The following is a 15625-nucleotide window of genomic DNA, read 5'->3' on the forward strand; positions in this document are numbered from 1 at the left end:
ACAGCCCTATATGCATACTCTCCCTCACACTCAAAGTATTCTTTAATTTAAGTACATAATTTAAGTACATATATGTGTAGTGATAAACACACACACACAACACATATATACATATTTGTGTGTATATATACTCATATGCACTCAGACACATGTAGCATGAATTATTAGACGGTCTTATTAATAAAAACAAACCCGGAGCCAGGTATTGGTGTGAATGCTGAAAGATCAGAGAAACAGAACCAGCCACAGCTAACCTCACCCCTCCAGTTCCTTAACTGATCGCATTTCCTCAAACTGGAAGCCTCTGTGTCCTCATCTGAATGGATCTCAGCTGAGCTCAAAAGCCTAAAAGCTTAAAAGCTTAACCAGACTCTAGTTCCTGGTCCTCATGCCTTATATACCTTTCTATTTCTTGCCATCACTTCCTGGGATTAAAGGTGTGTGTCACCATGCCTGGCTGTTTCGAGTGTGGCTTTGAACTCACAGAGATCCGGATGGATCTCTGCCTCCAGAAGGCTAGGATTAAAGGCGTGTGTGCCACCATTTTCTGGCCTCTATGTCTACCTAGTGGCTGTTCTGTCCTCTGGCCCCAGATAAGTTTATTAGAATGCACAATATATTGGGGAACACAATACCACCACAGACACATAAATGCATAAATATAATATATCATACTTTATTGAGTGGGAACCACACAAAAACAGGTATCTTCACTGTGCTCATTAATATATCTCAAGTAAATAGACTTACAACTAGTATATGACAGATGTTAAAAAAAACTGTTAAGGGAATTTTCTGAAGTTGGAATCTTTAGTGGTCCAATTTTGTCATTTTCAGAGACAAGATAAAACCTAATGTCAGTTTACAAGTGAACTTAATCTTGCTGTGAGGGCTTATGGAGTGCATTTTGTGCACACCGCATTCCTTATATACCCTTAAAAGTGTTTGTTGCCAGTCATGTTTGGTTCTGTCCTAGGTCTCAAGAGGAGGAGGAAGGATTATGGGAGTGAGAAGAGCCAAGGACACCACATGAATCAACTAACCTGGACTCACAGGGGCTCACAGAGACTGAACCACCAACCAGAGAACTTGCATAGGGCTGACTTAGGCCCTCTGCACATACGTTATGGTTGTGTAGCTTGGTCTTCCCGTGAGACTCCTAACAGTGGGAACAGGGGCTATCTCTGACTATTTTACCTGCTTTTGGTACCCTTTCCTCCTACTGGATTGCCTCATCCAGACTTAAAAGGAGAGAAGTTGCCTAGTCTTACTGCAACTTGATATGCCATGGCTAGCTGGTATACATGGGAAGACTACACTTTTCTGAAGAGAAAGGAGTGGATGAGGTGGTGAAGTGGGGAGGTTGGGAAAGGGACTGGTAGGAGAGGAGGGGGAAGGGACACTGTGATCAGGCTGGGAAAATTTAATTAATTAATTATTATAACTATGATCATATAATTAATTAATATAACTATTATTATATAATTAATAAAACTGTCTAAGATTTAATAAAATGATTGTGGCACAGGTCACCAAGAGTGCCCTTGCACCAATATTAAATAGAGAGATTTTCCCCTTAGCTTCTTTTCTTCTGCTTCTATGTAGAGTCAGTGTCCCTGTTCATTATGCCATCTTCAACCATGCGTTCTCATCTATTCCTGCCCAAGGAAAGTGTGGCTCGGGCATCCACATCTTAGTGTGAAATCTGGAAAAGAAGAATGAGTACATGTATCTCCTTAAGTTGTTCTAGATGAGTACGTGTTTCTTTAGGGCAAAGTTTCCAAATTTTTGGCACCCCTAATATTTTTAGAACAGTACCTATCCTGTGCACAGGAAAATGTTTATCCTACTGTGGGCTTATCTTACCCATAGTAGTGTGTTTAGCAATATCTGTCTTCGCCAACTTGATGACAGCATCCATCAATCCTCTCTACTCCCACTTACCATGCTCTCACTTTTAGACATACCCCCTTGAAGAAGAGAAAGAAAAACATTCTCTTGGTTGAGGACCACTACGCAGACAAGTGGACATTTCTCCAAGATGGTTTACCATTATCAAGAGTTTCCTAAGAATGAAATTTTAAAAGTCTTAAGAAGGTGTCTGGGGGTTCCTTGTTTAGAGGCCTATAGAAATATCTAAAAGTGACTGGTTATTAGGATTTGAAGCTTAGAACTCATTCACTTTGAATCTTGCATGGGGCTTGAATAGGTTAAGCATTTATGAGCTATCTAAAGACTCTTCTTGAATGTGTATGTGAGCTTTTATGTTCATCTCCTGTGATCTTCCACACTTTTAATGTTACCAGAATAGACTGTGTTTATACACTACGTTAGACTCCTTTCTAGCACTGTGACAAAATACAAGAGAAAATGAACTTGATATATTTACTTTGGCTCACAGTTTCAGAGGTTTCAGTGCATCATAGTGGGAAGCACATGTTGGGAGAAACAAGAGCTGTAATATAATGGACAGGATCCCAATGAACTAAATTCTTACCATTAGGCTCCACCTCTTAAAAGGTTTTATCTCCTCTAATAGCGCTGTGGGCTGGTAATGGAGCCTTTAGCACATAGCTCTTGGAGAATATTTAAGATCCAAACCATTATACATATTTAATAATAACATGATAGAGATGTGTGATAGGATGCCACATCAATGATTACAATTATGAGAATGACATTCATCAAGTGACTTATATGCTTCAGCAACTGTGCTGAGTGCTTAGTATGGAATAATTTACTTCTAGAAGCCCTTTGTAATGGATGACATTCACAATTGTGTAGCAGATAAAGGACAACATATGCTAATTGTTATGAGCATTAGTGCTTGACTTCGTAGAACATTCTTCCTGAGCAGTTGATATACGTCAAACATTCTGGAGAATAAAAGGAAACATGCCATACACTGGTTGTCTTAGAAAATGAGTTGTACCATCCATCTTTCTGTGTTATGATGCGTATACAAGTCTGTTTCTAGCACTTGTGAGGCACTGTCTTAATGTTTTTGGATCTCTGGTGTTTGCCACTGTCCTGATTTAATTTTACTGACCTGGTCTAGATTTCTACTGGGAGAGGGAGCTACTATATGTGTGCTGGGAGTTGAATTCTGGTCTTCTGCAAGAGCAACAAGGGCTTTTAACCACTGAGCCAACCAAGACTTTTAAAAACATTCTCTCCAACAGTTGCTGCTATGAGGATGTGGGTCAGTAAGAAAGTAAGTACCTTTTCTGAACCAGCTATTTTATCAAGGATATTCTTTGATGTTATTCCTTATTATCTTTGCATGGAATAGATATGCAATTATTAAACTCCATTGATTTCAAGAACAAATGACTAAGGCTTAAAGATGCTATTGGGTCACTTTTGTTCCAGATCAAGTAATATCCATTGATGTAGCTGGGCAGAAAGAGGAAGTAAGATGGCAGGGCACAGAAAGGTATATAGGCGTGAGTATACAGAAAGTAGCTCTCGCTTGGGCTGAGGATTTCCTAGTGGTAAGAATTTGTGGCTGTCTTTTCTATTCCTCTGATCTGGGTTTATTTTATTTATTTATTTATTTATTTATTTATTTATTTATTTATTTATTTATTTATTTATTTTGTTATTTTGAGGCAGGGATTCTCTGTGTAGCTTTGCACCTTTCCTGGATCTTACTCTGTAGACCAGGCTGGCCTCGAACTCACAAAGATCCACCTGCCTCTGCCTCCTGAGTGCTGGGATTAAAGGCGTGCACCACCACCGCCTGGCCTGTTTTTTTTTTTTTTCTTTTTCTTTTTCTTTTTTTTTTTTTTATTAATAAGACCGTTTAGCAATTCGTGTTGCAATCTGTAGAGTGACTATCGTTGTGACAGTGAGTCTCATTGCCCACTGATTTTAGAATCACCACGGCAACACACCTTTGCATGTATCCACAAGGGTCTTTCTAGAAAGGCTTAACTGAGGAGAAAATACCCATCCTGAATGTGAGTGGCACCACCGCATGGGCTGGGATCCCAGACTGAATAAAAAGGAGAAGATAAGTTGAGTTTTAATATTCCTCTTTCTCTGTTTCCTAGCTGGGGACACCATGTGACCGGCCACTTCATGTTCCTCGCCATGATGGACTGTATCTCTTCTAAACATGAGCCAAGGTAAATCATCCTTCCTTAAGTGACTTCCTGTCACAGCAACAAGGAAAGTGATTTATTCAATTACTCTGCTGGAAGCTTTGCTCCCTTAAATGCACACTGTTCTGTGGAAAACCATCCCATCTCATGAAAGGATTGTGTATTGTGATACTCCCACTGAACTGCTATCTTTTGTTGGACTTGTGGAATTCTAGTACCTCATTTTCCTCAGCCTTAAAATATGAACATTGCACATTCGTGCCATCTGACCATGTCAGTGAGTATTTTGAAATTTTTAAATAGAAGTCCTTACATAAACAACCAATATAGTCACCCGTTGACAGTAAACTATGAAATAAAGTATCTTGGGGCTTTAGTATCCAGTTTAGTCCTTTCAATTCCTTTAATCCAAGTGGAGACAGGTTGGGTACATCTTTCCACAAACCTCCCAATAACCACACTTTACAGAGTCCGGCATTCTGTTTGGTTCTAGCAGATGCAGGGGTTAAGCAGATCATACCATTACCCCAGCCTGTGGCTCCGAGGAGTCTAGGTACATCAAACCAGATGTGCAGGCCACTGAGCCATGCCCTCCAGCTGTTGTAGGAAAACATTTTTTAGACCAAGAATGAACATCATGCTTGTCATCAGTGAGCTGTGCGTAGCTTCCAGCGAAATGGAGACCAGCAAGCACTTTTATGTGTTTTGATAGTGTCGAGCTCTGTTCATTCTTGTGGTCTGCTTTATTTGTGTGTGAGAGAGGCTTTAAAGAATACATGTTTTCACTCCATCTCTCTTTGGGTATTTTCTTGGGGACAGTCTTGATTGAGGACAATTGGGGATTGCCCAATGGCCAGTAGAGTCACGAGACTGTTATCTTATTTTCCAACTAGACAAATTGCTTCCTCCTAAAAACTGTCCATATGTTGACCTGGATGGTTCTAGTTTGGGGATATGCTCTTCACCTTTGTATAAAATATCATTTGGGCCCATTAGTGTTCTAGAACATCAGCTAACGGCTTCTACTGCTACTTCAGACTTTTCCAGTGGTAAAGATGCAACAGCTGGAGTGCAGTATGAAGAAAGAAGCAGATAAAACATCTGGATTCACTTATCCTTTGGACAGCTGCCTCTTCCCTTGTGTCTAATCCAGTATGCACGAGTTCTGGGTACCAGGTCGGAGAATAAAATGTCCTGGGACATTGGTGTCTGAAATATCTCCCTCCTTCATGATATCAGCAAACGATGAACTCATTTGAGAAGCATTTTCCCCTCTGTCAGCTGGTAACCGTTCAGTAGATGTAAGGCTAAGTTGCAAACTGGAATGTCAGTGACCCTGATGCCCAATCACATATGTGGGGAAGGGAGCACTCCCATCCCCACGCTCCTTTCATGGCAGTTTGGACAATGGAAACACTGTTACCTTAGAAATATGCACCATTGCGCAAAAAGCTTTTTATCTTCAGACCAAAATAAATGCTTGTGTGGTTAAAAATACACTCAAAGAAACCTCAGGAAAACCTGGAGTAAATTAGCCAATTGATGTCAAAATGACAGCGGCTGGTACATTTGCCTATTACTGTCACACACTGGCTATGACCTTCTGAGTGCCTCCCTAATAGCTTCCCTCCACTTCACTTTCAACATCGAATGTATTCTTATTTTCCCATGTTAGACATTCTTTACTCTCATCCTAGGACACATCATCTGCTTATTGATATCCTTTTTGCCCTGAGATGATACAAAGGCATGGGTTGTACCACTAGGTTTTTCCATCCTGGGCTTCTCTGAAAGTGAAACTCTGCATTTCCATCATATTCCCTCAAAGGAAGCAGGACTCTGCTCAGAAAATCTGTTTTCCATCACCTTGAGTCTTTGGGTATCCCCTGTCTCACGTTAGTTTACTGCAAACAGTCTTACTCACTCTGGTTTTCCAGAACAAGGAAACCACCTTCCTTTTTGAAATTGAGTGACACAGAATGGCTTTCTCTGTGCCTACTCATCTGAAATGAAAGCTTTGCGAGTAACCAGTGGCCTGACAGTGCCCATGTGGGGCAATTAATAACTAAAGACAAATATCTCTAAGGAATGCTCTCTCAAAACAACTTGATCTAAGCCAAACTTTCTGAGAGAAAGGATGGGTACTAGCGTGCCCCGTAAGCCCAACATCACATTTTCCTGGTTTGATGCCCTTTTCGTTTCTCAATCTGCCTCCCGCTGTTCTTATAGTCTTTATTTAGACCATACTGAAATGTGTGGCATTTTGATCAGTCTTGTGATTTAGACATGGTGCAAACACCACAAACCATAAAAGCAATAAGTCATCCTATGGACATTGATAAATTCTGGCAAAAACATGGAATTTTATATACAAGTTTCCTTGCTGCAAACTCACATTTCTCTTGGCATCTTTGAACTTTCCTATTCTACCTTAAATATGTATGGGCCCCAAATTGTTCTTTTGAGGCTACTGATAAACACTAGAATGTGCAATATGTCATTATTTCAGTATGACTATTCAGAATGAAAGGAGTAATGAATGAAAAGTGTATATGATTTTCTTTCTAATTTTGTCACTGACTAGTGTAGAGTTTATTAGGACCTTAACAAAGAGCTGAATCCTTAGATTTACTTCTTAATGCTAAGAAAATCTTAATGATAGTCTGAACAACAATGTTTGCAATAAAAAGCATGGAACACAGAACAGCTTATCAAGACCCATCCATGACATATAATCTTATGTCCATAGATGGATGCTGTTCCATATAATCTGGTGGGGATAGATACCAAATTAGGAATCATAGATGAATGCTTTATACTTCACTTATTCCAGAAATACTGATTGAAAGCGTAACCCAACATGACATTATCTTTTCAACAAGCTATTCACAAAGGTGTCATGTGGAGACCGATGAGTCTCTTAGTTAAAACCAGGGGATATATAGATGCAAACAAAATTGGCAGATTATAGGAGATTAAAAATTTCAACAATCTGTGTGTCAGGGTTCTGAATAAAATCTGGGAGATTTAAAAAGAAAAATAGTGAATTTAATGAAATATATAATACATAGGGAAAATGTGAAATTCTTCATATGCCATGAAATTATTGATCAGGGTAATTAAAAAGTCAAGATTATGTATGTTTAGATTTTCTGCTCACAAATTTATATCAATGAGTAGTTGAGTACTATCTCTATAAGCCTAATAACTTATATTGGGAAGTTTTTTAAAAGATAAAAACAAGATCATCAGTCACACAAGTGGTTGCCTCCATGGAGTGTGTCTTTTCATTAAAGAAACACTTTACCTTCAGTAGCTTGTGCTTTGTGGGTTCAGTAGGCATGGAGGAAATGCAGAAATAAAATAATTTTCTTTGGTAGTGCCTGCTGTGAAATAAATAAACCATGCTGTTAGGTAAATTCTTTTATTGCTCCTAGAGTCAGTTTTCTCATTTATGAAAATAAAGGCATTGGTTTCTCTGTTGGATATAAGTTCATTTCTATATTGAATAGTGTAAGAAACTACTGGAAAATGTGTGTTCATAAAACACAGGAGCATTTTAAAATCCAGACAGATGCATAGGCAGTAATTACTACACATTTGGTGTGGTCAAAGGGGCAGAAGATAAAGAGTCAACAAGAAATGCCTATGGAGAGAGAACTCAGTGTTGACAGTGATCACTACATTGCTCTCATTAGGACAGGGCTGTCTGAGGGACTAGAAGCAGTTCATGTAGTTGACTAAGAGCTGAAAGCTGATATGAAGACAGTGAATGTTGTGGACTACAGGCTTGGGTTTCCCTACAGTCCCACATTGCAGCTCTAACACACAGAGTGTTGGGAACAGGAAGTGGGGGCTTCTGGAAGTGCTGATTAGGTTTCAATTAGGTTGTAAGGGTGACCAAATCCTCATGGTTCCTTTGGTGGCCTTATAGGAATAGATTTGTTTCTGTGTCTCTCTATATGCACAAAATGAGGAGAAGCCATGAGCACAAGTAAGAGGCTGACTGGAAACAAACAAGAAGGAAAGCCCTCGCTAAGAACTGAACTTGCTCATACCTTGGCCTTAGAAGCCATTAATGTGAGCAGTTAATGACCACTGTTTAAGCCACCCAGTCTTATCATATTTTGTTGTATCTGCTTGAGACAATTGACAACATGGAGCAGAAGGCCAACGTAACTAAATGATTGAGGGCAGCAGGTATACTAGGAGTGAAATCAGACTCAGAAGTATCCCTAGTCCAGCCATATACTTTCCAAGTATACCCTTAGTCCTGAACTTGGCCTTCCGTGGCCACAGCCTCTTCATTTAATAAATGAAGATAATGATATCTAATTTACAACATAGCCTTGAGGATTAAGGGTGGCTATGTAAATAGAAAAGACTGGAAGATGAAACACACTTAAAAAAAGCTTTCTTATGTAACAATTTATTGAATAGCAAGGGCCTTTGAAAATCCAACAGATATCATTGTCTTCCATAAGACAAAAGAATGCAACAAAAGAGAACCCAATAACTTATCACATCTTGGTTTTGAACCTTATTTTTTAAGCTTGCCATCACTGGAGCAAGTCATTTTTCAGAATCTCAGTTTATTCTCATGAGCATCACTCCTCCTGTTCAATTTCTTTCCTTCACATCCATCTCCTGTCTCTCCTCTTCCCACCACTACCACTATCTCTTCCTTCTCTACCTCTTTCCCCCTCTCTCCCTTCCTTCTGTCTTCCCAAAGGCCCCTAACAGCTCTTCAAGCCTGCCAAACCCTAGAAAAGAGATGCTAACTTGCACTTGTCATGTGTGCCCCTGGCAACCTACAAGGGTTCATTTACAGTGAAGAATTCAGACATTTCTGAAGGGTCTTCCTCACTCTTGGAAATCAGTTGTGATGGTGGAGAGGTAAAGCTGTAGTAGATTAAGAACAGCGTCTAGCAGGCTAGGGTGATAGTTCCAAAATACCCTATACTGATCTGGGCTGCAGTTGTTCGGATTTTAAGATGTACCAGCATCACCCTGAGTACTTGTGAAAACACAGATTCCCAGGCTTGTCTAGGAAGGACCTGATACAGTAGTTCTGGAATGTGATATGATAATGGCATTTCTCAAAAGTTCCTAGAGCAGCTAATGCTGCTAAGGATCATACAGTGGTGCTGGCCTCTCTGGGGTTGTTCAGTCAAATAACCCACCTCTTTCATCTCACCACGCATTTCTCTATTATGGTGACATAACTGAGTCTATAAAGCTTATCAAGCATCAACACCTTCTCACGGGTCCAAATGATTTCAGGGTTGTCAGGTTTCTGAGAATTCTGATGTATCTTCTTGAGTTACATCACACCCCAGGAAATGTCTACAACCATAGGCAAGACTTGGGAGTAGGGAAAGGGATGTGCCCACCATTTCCGTTGGGCTGCAGACTCAACAAGTGATGACAAGTAGGCAGTACATCTGCTCTTCTGTTTGCTGTGGTGAAACTAGAAACACACAACTTATAAGGAAGCAACATTTTCTGCCTACAAGAAGTTTACAGACTGAAGACAGATACAAATATCAGAACAACAAAATGGATTGCACTCTGATAGAACCCATAAGTAAAAAAAGTCCTGTAGAAGGTTAGAAGGCAAGAGGACTAACCGAGCCAGATCTGCCAGGAAAGACATCACCAAAGAAAGTGTTTATATTTGGTCTAAAAAAGAATAGCAGGTACTATATAGACTAATTCCATACAAACCTTGCGTACTACTCTGTTTCGGTATTATTGGAACCATATCCCCGGCACTGTTCTGAGCATCTTTCATAGACTGACTAGCTAAGGAACTACTCTTATCCTCATTTTAGAGCTGAGGGAACAGAAGGAGTAGAGCTTTGAAGCTTGTCCAAGATCCTAGCTGGTGACCAGCAAAGTTTTTTGGGAGTATCCGTGGCCTGGCTGAGGGCCTGTGTGCTTGAACGCTTTAACATACTGGCCTTTCTGAAAAGGGCAAGAAGAACATTCCTCAGCAGAGAAAGTACCACATGCACAATCAAAACTGAATGAGAATTCTTAATAGATTAGGGAGTGGGTGGATGAAAGTCAAAAAGAACAAAGGGAGAACAGGAGGGATAAAGCAGGGGAGATGCTTTGGAGACAGGAGAAGTAGTCCGTGGGACAGAAGGAGATTTAATTTATTTTCTGAATAATGGGTGTCGATCAACAATTTAGGCAAAAAGCTAACTCTGAAGACAATAGAGTGGTTAGATTCAAGTGTTAATCCAGGTCAGGGTTTCCACAACAGTATATTCAGCCTTGACTCTTTGACACAGAAATATATTAGAACTGACATTCATATTAGTGATTTCTTGCTAACTTAATAAATTAATATATTAAAGTATCAATTGTACAGATTAAGTTTTGCATGTATACATAATTTAATACATATATTGGTGTATATACTCAGTTTTTATCATATAAGTAAAAGATAACTTGAGGTGATTGGTTTATTCAAGTGGCCCTTGCATGATCATTGACCCATTTTAGAATCTGATAACTTTGCCAAAGACTGTATACTTTATGCATTTTTTTCGTTTGAAAGGATGATTGAGAGAAAGAACAGACAATGAAGTGTAATATTCAGTACAACTTCATGCAATCAGAACATGTTTGTGGCCAAGGTGAGTGTTTGATCAGTAACAAAGGAGGCTAGGAATGAAGAAAAGAGAGAAAGTAAAGAAATATATGGTTACCATGGAGTTGTTTATAAATTATGAATAGACTCTTGAGTTTCCCCTTTGAGCATGTACGGAGCTCTGGTGCTGTTACATTAGAAAACCTGTGTCTGAGTCATGTCACTGGCCCTCCCTAAGCTTTGAAATGTAGCTTATGTATCTATTTTACTATTGATCTTAATTCGGTTTTATCTTATTACTCTCTTTGTAAGTTTTTGGGGAAGCACAGAATGTGAAATTTACCTTAAACAAATTATTAAAGGTGTAGTATATTCTCAGCTATATGCACCATCTCGCACAGCATAGTTCTAGGACTTTTTTTGCAATTTCAAAACCGTACACCCAATGGACATCAATTTCCCATTTTTTTGAAGCCATGGTTTGCTGTTCAGTTTTGATGAATTTGATTACTGTAGATTTTTCAAGGAAATGAGAAGACGTGGTATTTGTCCCATGTGACTGGTAACCTTCACTTAGTACAATGTCCAGAAGGTTCATCATATAGAATGTTTTAGGACTCATTTCTCAAAGTTGAGCAGTCCCTTGCCTTTTTGGATAGTGGAAAATGCTGTGTTGACTAGGGGAGTATAACTATTTCATTTACACATTGTTTTTAAACTCTTTCAGATAAAGCCTCAGAATTGGGAGTTCAATAGTGGTTAGTTCTGGCTTCAAACTTCGGGGGACCTCCTTGTGTTTTCGGTAGTCGCTTTACTGCTTCACACCCTGACTAACAGAGTTGTAGAAGCATTTCAATTTTTTCTGCTGTCTTAGCTGATTTGTTTCCTTGCTGTGTTTACAACAGCCATCCTAGCAGATGTGAGGTGATATTCATTGTGGTTTTAAATTTGTAGTTCTCTGGTGACTAATGCATCATTTTTGTGTACCTGTTATCCATTTGTATGTTTTATTTGGAGAGATATTTATTCAAGAAGAGAGAAAGGATAGAGGAGAAGAGAGAGAGAGAGAGAGAGAGAGAGAGAGAGAGAGAGAGAGAGAGAGAGAGAGAGAGAGAGGGAGAGGGAGAGGGAGAGAGAGAGAGGACAGACAGACACAGAGAGAAAATTTTTAATGACTTCAATATAGAAGATAATTTATATGAGCACAATAGAGGAATTTTTATTTCTTAATGCCTTTTCATTTCCTTTTCTTGCCAAATTGTCCTACCTAGGACTCCGATCTATGCTGAATAAATGTGTACAATGTGATGCCCACTATGCTCCTAATCTTTGAGGGAGTTTTCAGTTTTCTTCCTATCGTGTTTGTTAGTTATGAACTTTCCAGACATGGCCTTTACCATTCAGAAAGAACTTCCTTTTATACCTTGTTTCCTTGAGTTTTTAATCTATTGTGAAAATGCACTGAATTTTTAAATGTCTATTGAAAGGATCAACTGATACATTTGAACCCCGCTATGTTTTTATCCCCTTTATTGGATTTGTACACTGAAGCAGCCTTGAGCTTCAGAGATCAATTCCACTTGACTAGGGTTGACAGTGTTTTACTATCCTGTTGAATGTGGTTTGCTGTTGTTGAGTAGCTTTGCATCTGTATTCATCAGGGATAATGATATGAATAAACCTTCAATTTAGTTTTCTTACAGCACCTTTGTCTGGCTTCAGTCCTGCTTTGGTATCTGTTCTCATAAACTGAGTTTGCAGGTGTCCTCCACTCTTCAATGTTTTGGAAGAGCTTGAGAAAGATCACTGTAAAGTCTTATAGGTTTGGTAGAATTTCTCAGGTAAGTCACACATTCACAGATTGTACATGTTTGGGAGGCTTTATTTATTTATTTATTATTGATCTATTCTCTTTATCACTAATGTCAGTTCTTTCTTCACATTTATGCCTTAGTATTTTTTACCTGTCTAGGGAAATATCTACTCCATTCCTCCTAGGTTATTTAATTTGTTGTGGTACAATCTTTAAAATGTTGTAACTGCTTTATTTATTTATGGTGTGTGTGTGTGTGTGTGTGTGTGTGTGTGTGTGTGTGTGTGTGTGTGTGTAGTCCACAGTGAGGGTGTAATAGTCAGAGAACAATTATAAGAGCTGGTTCTCTCCTTCCACCGTGTGGGTCCTGTGGATGGAACTCAGGTTGTTAATCTCTGCAGAGCCAAATTTTCACAATATTTCTTATAATCCTTTATATTTCTTTTGCCTTGCTTACAACATCCTTTTTCATTACTTCTTTTATTTATTTGAATATTTTCTGTTTAGTTTTATTTGTGCCCTAGTTACCATCACTAGGGTTTTGCCAAATTTTGTCTTTTTAAACAATAGTTTAGTTTGATCTTTTTCCTACTTTCCATCTCCATCATTTATTTCCATTCTAGTCTTTGTTATTTCCTTATTTTTGCTAACTCATTGGCTCTTCTTTTTCTAGTTCCTTGAGGTGAGATTTAGGATCTTTATTTGAAATCTATCTTTTCTTATGTAGGCATTTACCACTCGAAACTTCCTTATCACACTCCTTTTTGCTGCATCCTCTGCCCTTGGTATGTTGTATTCTTACTACAGCTGTCTCAACGTATTTTCTAATGTCCTTTTGATTTCTTCTCTAACCTACTAGTTGTCCAAGAGTGTCTTGTTTAGTTCTCACACACTTGAGACTTTTCCATGGTTCCCTCTGCTATTGATTTCTAGTCCCATCCCACTGAGTGTGGGACAGATACTCCGTCTGATTTCAATCTTGAATTTAAGACTTGTTTTGGGGACTAATTTGTGATCTATCGTGAAGAACACTCTGAGTATACTTAAGAGTTTATATTTTGCTGCTGTTTGCTGGAATTCTCTCTATGTCTATTAAGTTTGTTTGGTCTTCAGTGCCATTACAATCCTATTTTGCTAATCATCTGTCTGGATGCTGTTTCTATTATTGAAAGTGGGATTTTGAAATCTACTGTTATTAGTTCTCATGTAGGTCTAGTCATACTTATTTTGTATGATTCAGTTCTCTAATGCTGGGTACATTCACGTATTTCTATCTTAAGTAAATTGAAACAGTCATTACAACATAATCTACATACTTGCCTTTTGTATTTTAATATAAATAAATTAAATTTCTCAGTTAAAATAGAGTGATTTAATAGCTTAAAAATAAGATCTAACTATGGATATAAAAGCCTGACCTTAGAGTCAGTGGCACCACGTGTGCCATGATGGCTTGTCACCTTGATAGGACTTATAATCACCTAGGAGAGGTATCTCTGGGCTTGTCTTTGAGGACATTTCCAGCGAGAATGACCTCAGATAGAAACAATCAGTCTAACTGTGGGCAGCTGCATCCTGCAGGCTTCGGTCCCAGGATTGAGTTAAAAGGAGAAAGTGAGTTGAGTATTCATCTCTCTGCACCCTCCGACTGTGGACACGATGTGACTAGCTACCTTAAGCGCCTGTCCACCTGTCTTCTCCACCATGAGTAGATGTGCCTGGAACACAGTGAGCCTTAAATTAACACAAGTTTCCTTTTGTGAGGTGCTTTTCCACAGCACCAAGAAATGTAACAAGTCCATAGGCTGAAGTAAAGAGATGCAAAAGTATATGCTGTAAAAATGGAGCCTGCTTCTGCTGTCAACTTGATTGGATTTAGAGTCACCATGGATACATACCTCTTAGCATGACTGTGAGGCTGTTTCCCTAAAAGTTTAACTGAGGAGGAAGACTCACTCTAAATATAGGTGGTACCATTCTATGGACTGGGCTCCCAACTTGAATAAAACGTGGGAATTAAGCAAAGCACCAGCATCCATATCATTCTGCTTCATAACTGTGAACACAGTGTGACCAACTACATCATACTTTTGCTGCCATGGCTTCTCCACTGTGATTGGCTCTTTCCTTAAGATGCTTTTGTGAGGTATTTTGTCATAGCAACAAGAGAAGTGATTGATATACCCAAAGGGAGTGCCCTTAACTATAAAGTCAGACTTTTATAGTTAGATCTTCTTTTTAAGCTATTGAATCACTCTTTTTTTTGGGGGGGGGGGTTGAGACAGGTTTCTTTGTGTTGTTTCGGTGTCTTTCCTGGATCTTGCTCTGTAGACCAGTGCTGGAATTAAAGGCATGTGTCACCACCGCCTGGCTAAATCACTCTATTTTAACCTAGGAATTTAATTTATTTATATTAAAATAATTACTGTTATATAGATTAAGTACTTTTAATTTTTTTATTTATTTTACATACCAACCACAGATTCCCCTCTCATCCCTCTTCCTGCTTCCATCCCCCACTCCCTTCCCCTTCCAACCCACCCTCATCCCCTCCTCCAACAGGGTAAGTTCTCCCATGGGGGGACAGCTAAGCCTGGTACATTCGGTTAAGGCAGGACCAAGCCCCTCTCTGCTTGCGTCTTTCTTATAGCTGTTTTTTCTTTTCATCTCTTACTTTTTTTTCATTTCAGTGATGTGTGTGTGTGTGTGTGTGTGTGTGTGTGTGTGTGTGTGTGTGTGACGACATTCTTTGATACTTTCCCCATTATCTTTTATGCATTTTCTATATGTTTTTTATGGTTATTATGAAGCTAATATAAAATATAATGATGTATTTTAAGCTAGTAACAGCTTAATTTAAACACGTTTTTCTGCCTTTTTTCCCATTTCTCTACTTTATGTTATTACCTGTCAAAAATTACATACTTGCATTTTATATAAATTTAACATGTTTTATACTTTTAATCCAATACTAGAATTAAAGTTGATTTACACATTATTGCTATCATGCTATATACCATTCTGCATTTATCTCTGTATTTATCTTTATTGACTAACTTTATACTTTTATTTGCTCCTTTCCTACTAATTAACATGCTTTTGTTT

The 15625-nt window shown here is 38.7% G+C and overlaps 1 long non-coding RNA gene across 1 annotated transcript; it reads right to left on the reverse strand.

Moving 5' to 3' along the window:
- Positions 1-1581: 1581 nt before the first annotated feature.
- Positions 1582-14612, reverse strand: LOC131919270 (uncharacterized). Its single transcript, XR_009381204.1, has 3 exons — positions 14419-14612; positions 7414-7492; positions 1582-1705 (listed from the first exon to the last, which is right to left on the reverse strand). It is a non-coding gene; the product is annotated as an uncharacterized LOC131919270 (long non-coding RNA).
- Positions 14613-15625: the final 1013 nt, after the last annotated feature.

Source organism: Peromyscus eremicus, chromosome 9 (assembly GCF_949786415.1).
Source record: "Peromyscus eremicus chromosome 9, PerEre_H2_v1, whole genome shotgun sequence".
Classification (NCBI taxonomy): Eukaryota; Metazoa; Chordata; class Mammalia; order Rodentia; family Cricetidae; genus Peromyscus; species Peromyscus eremicus.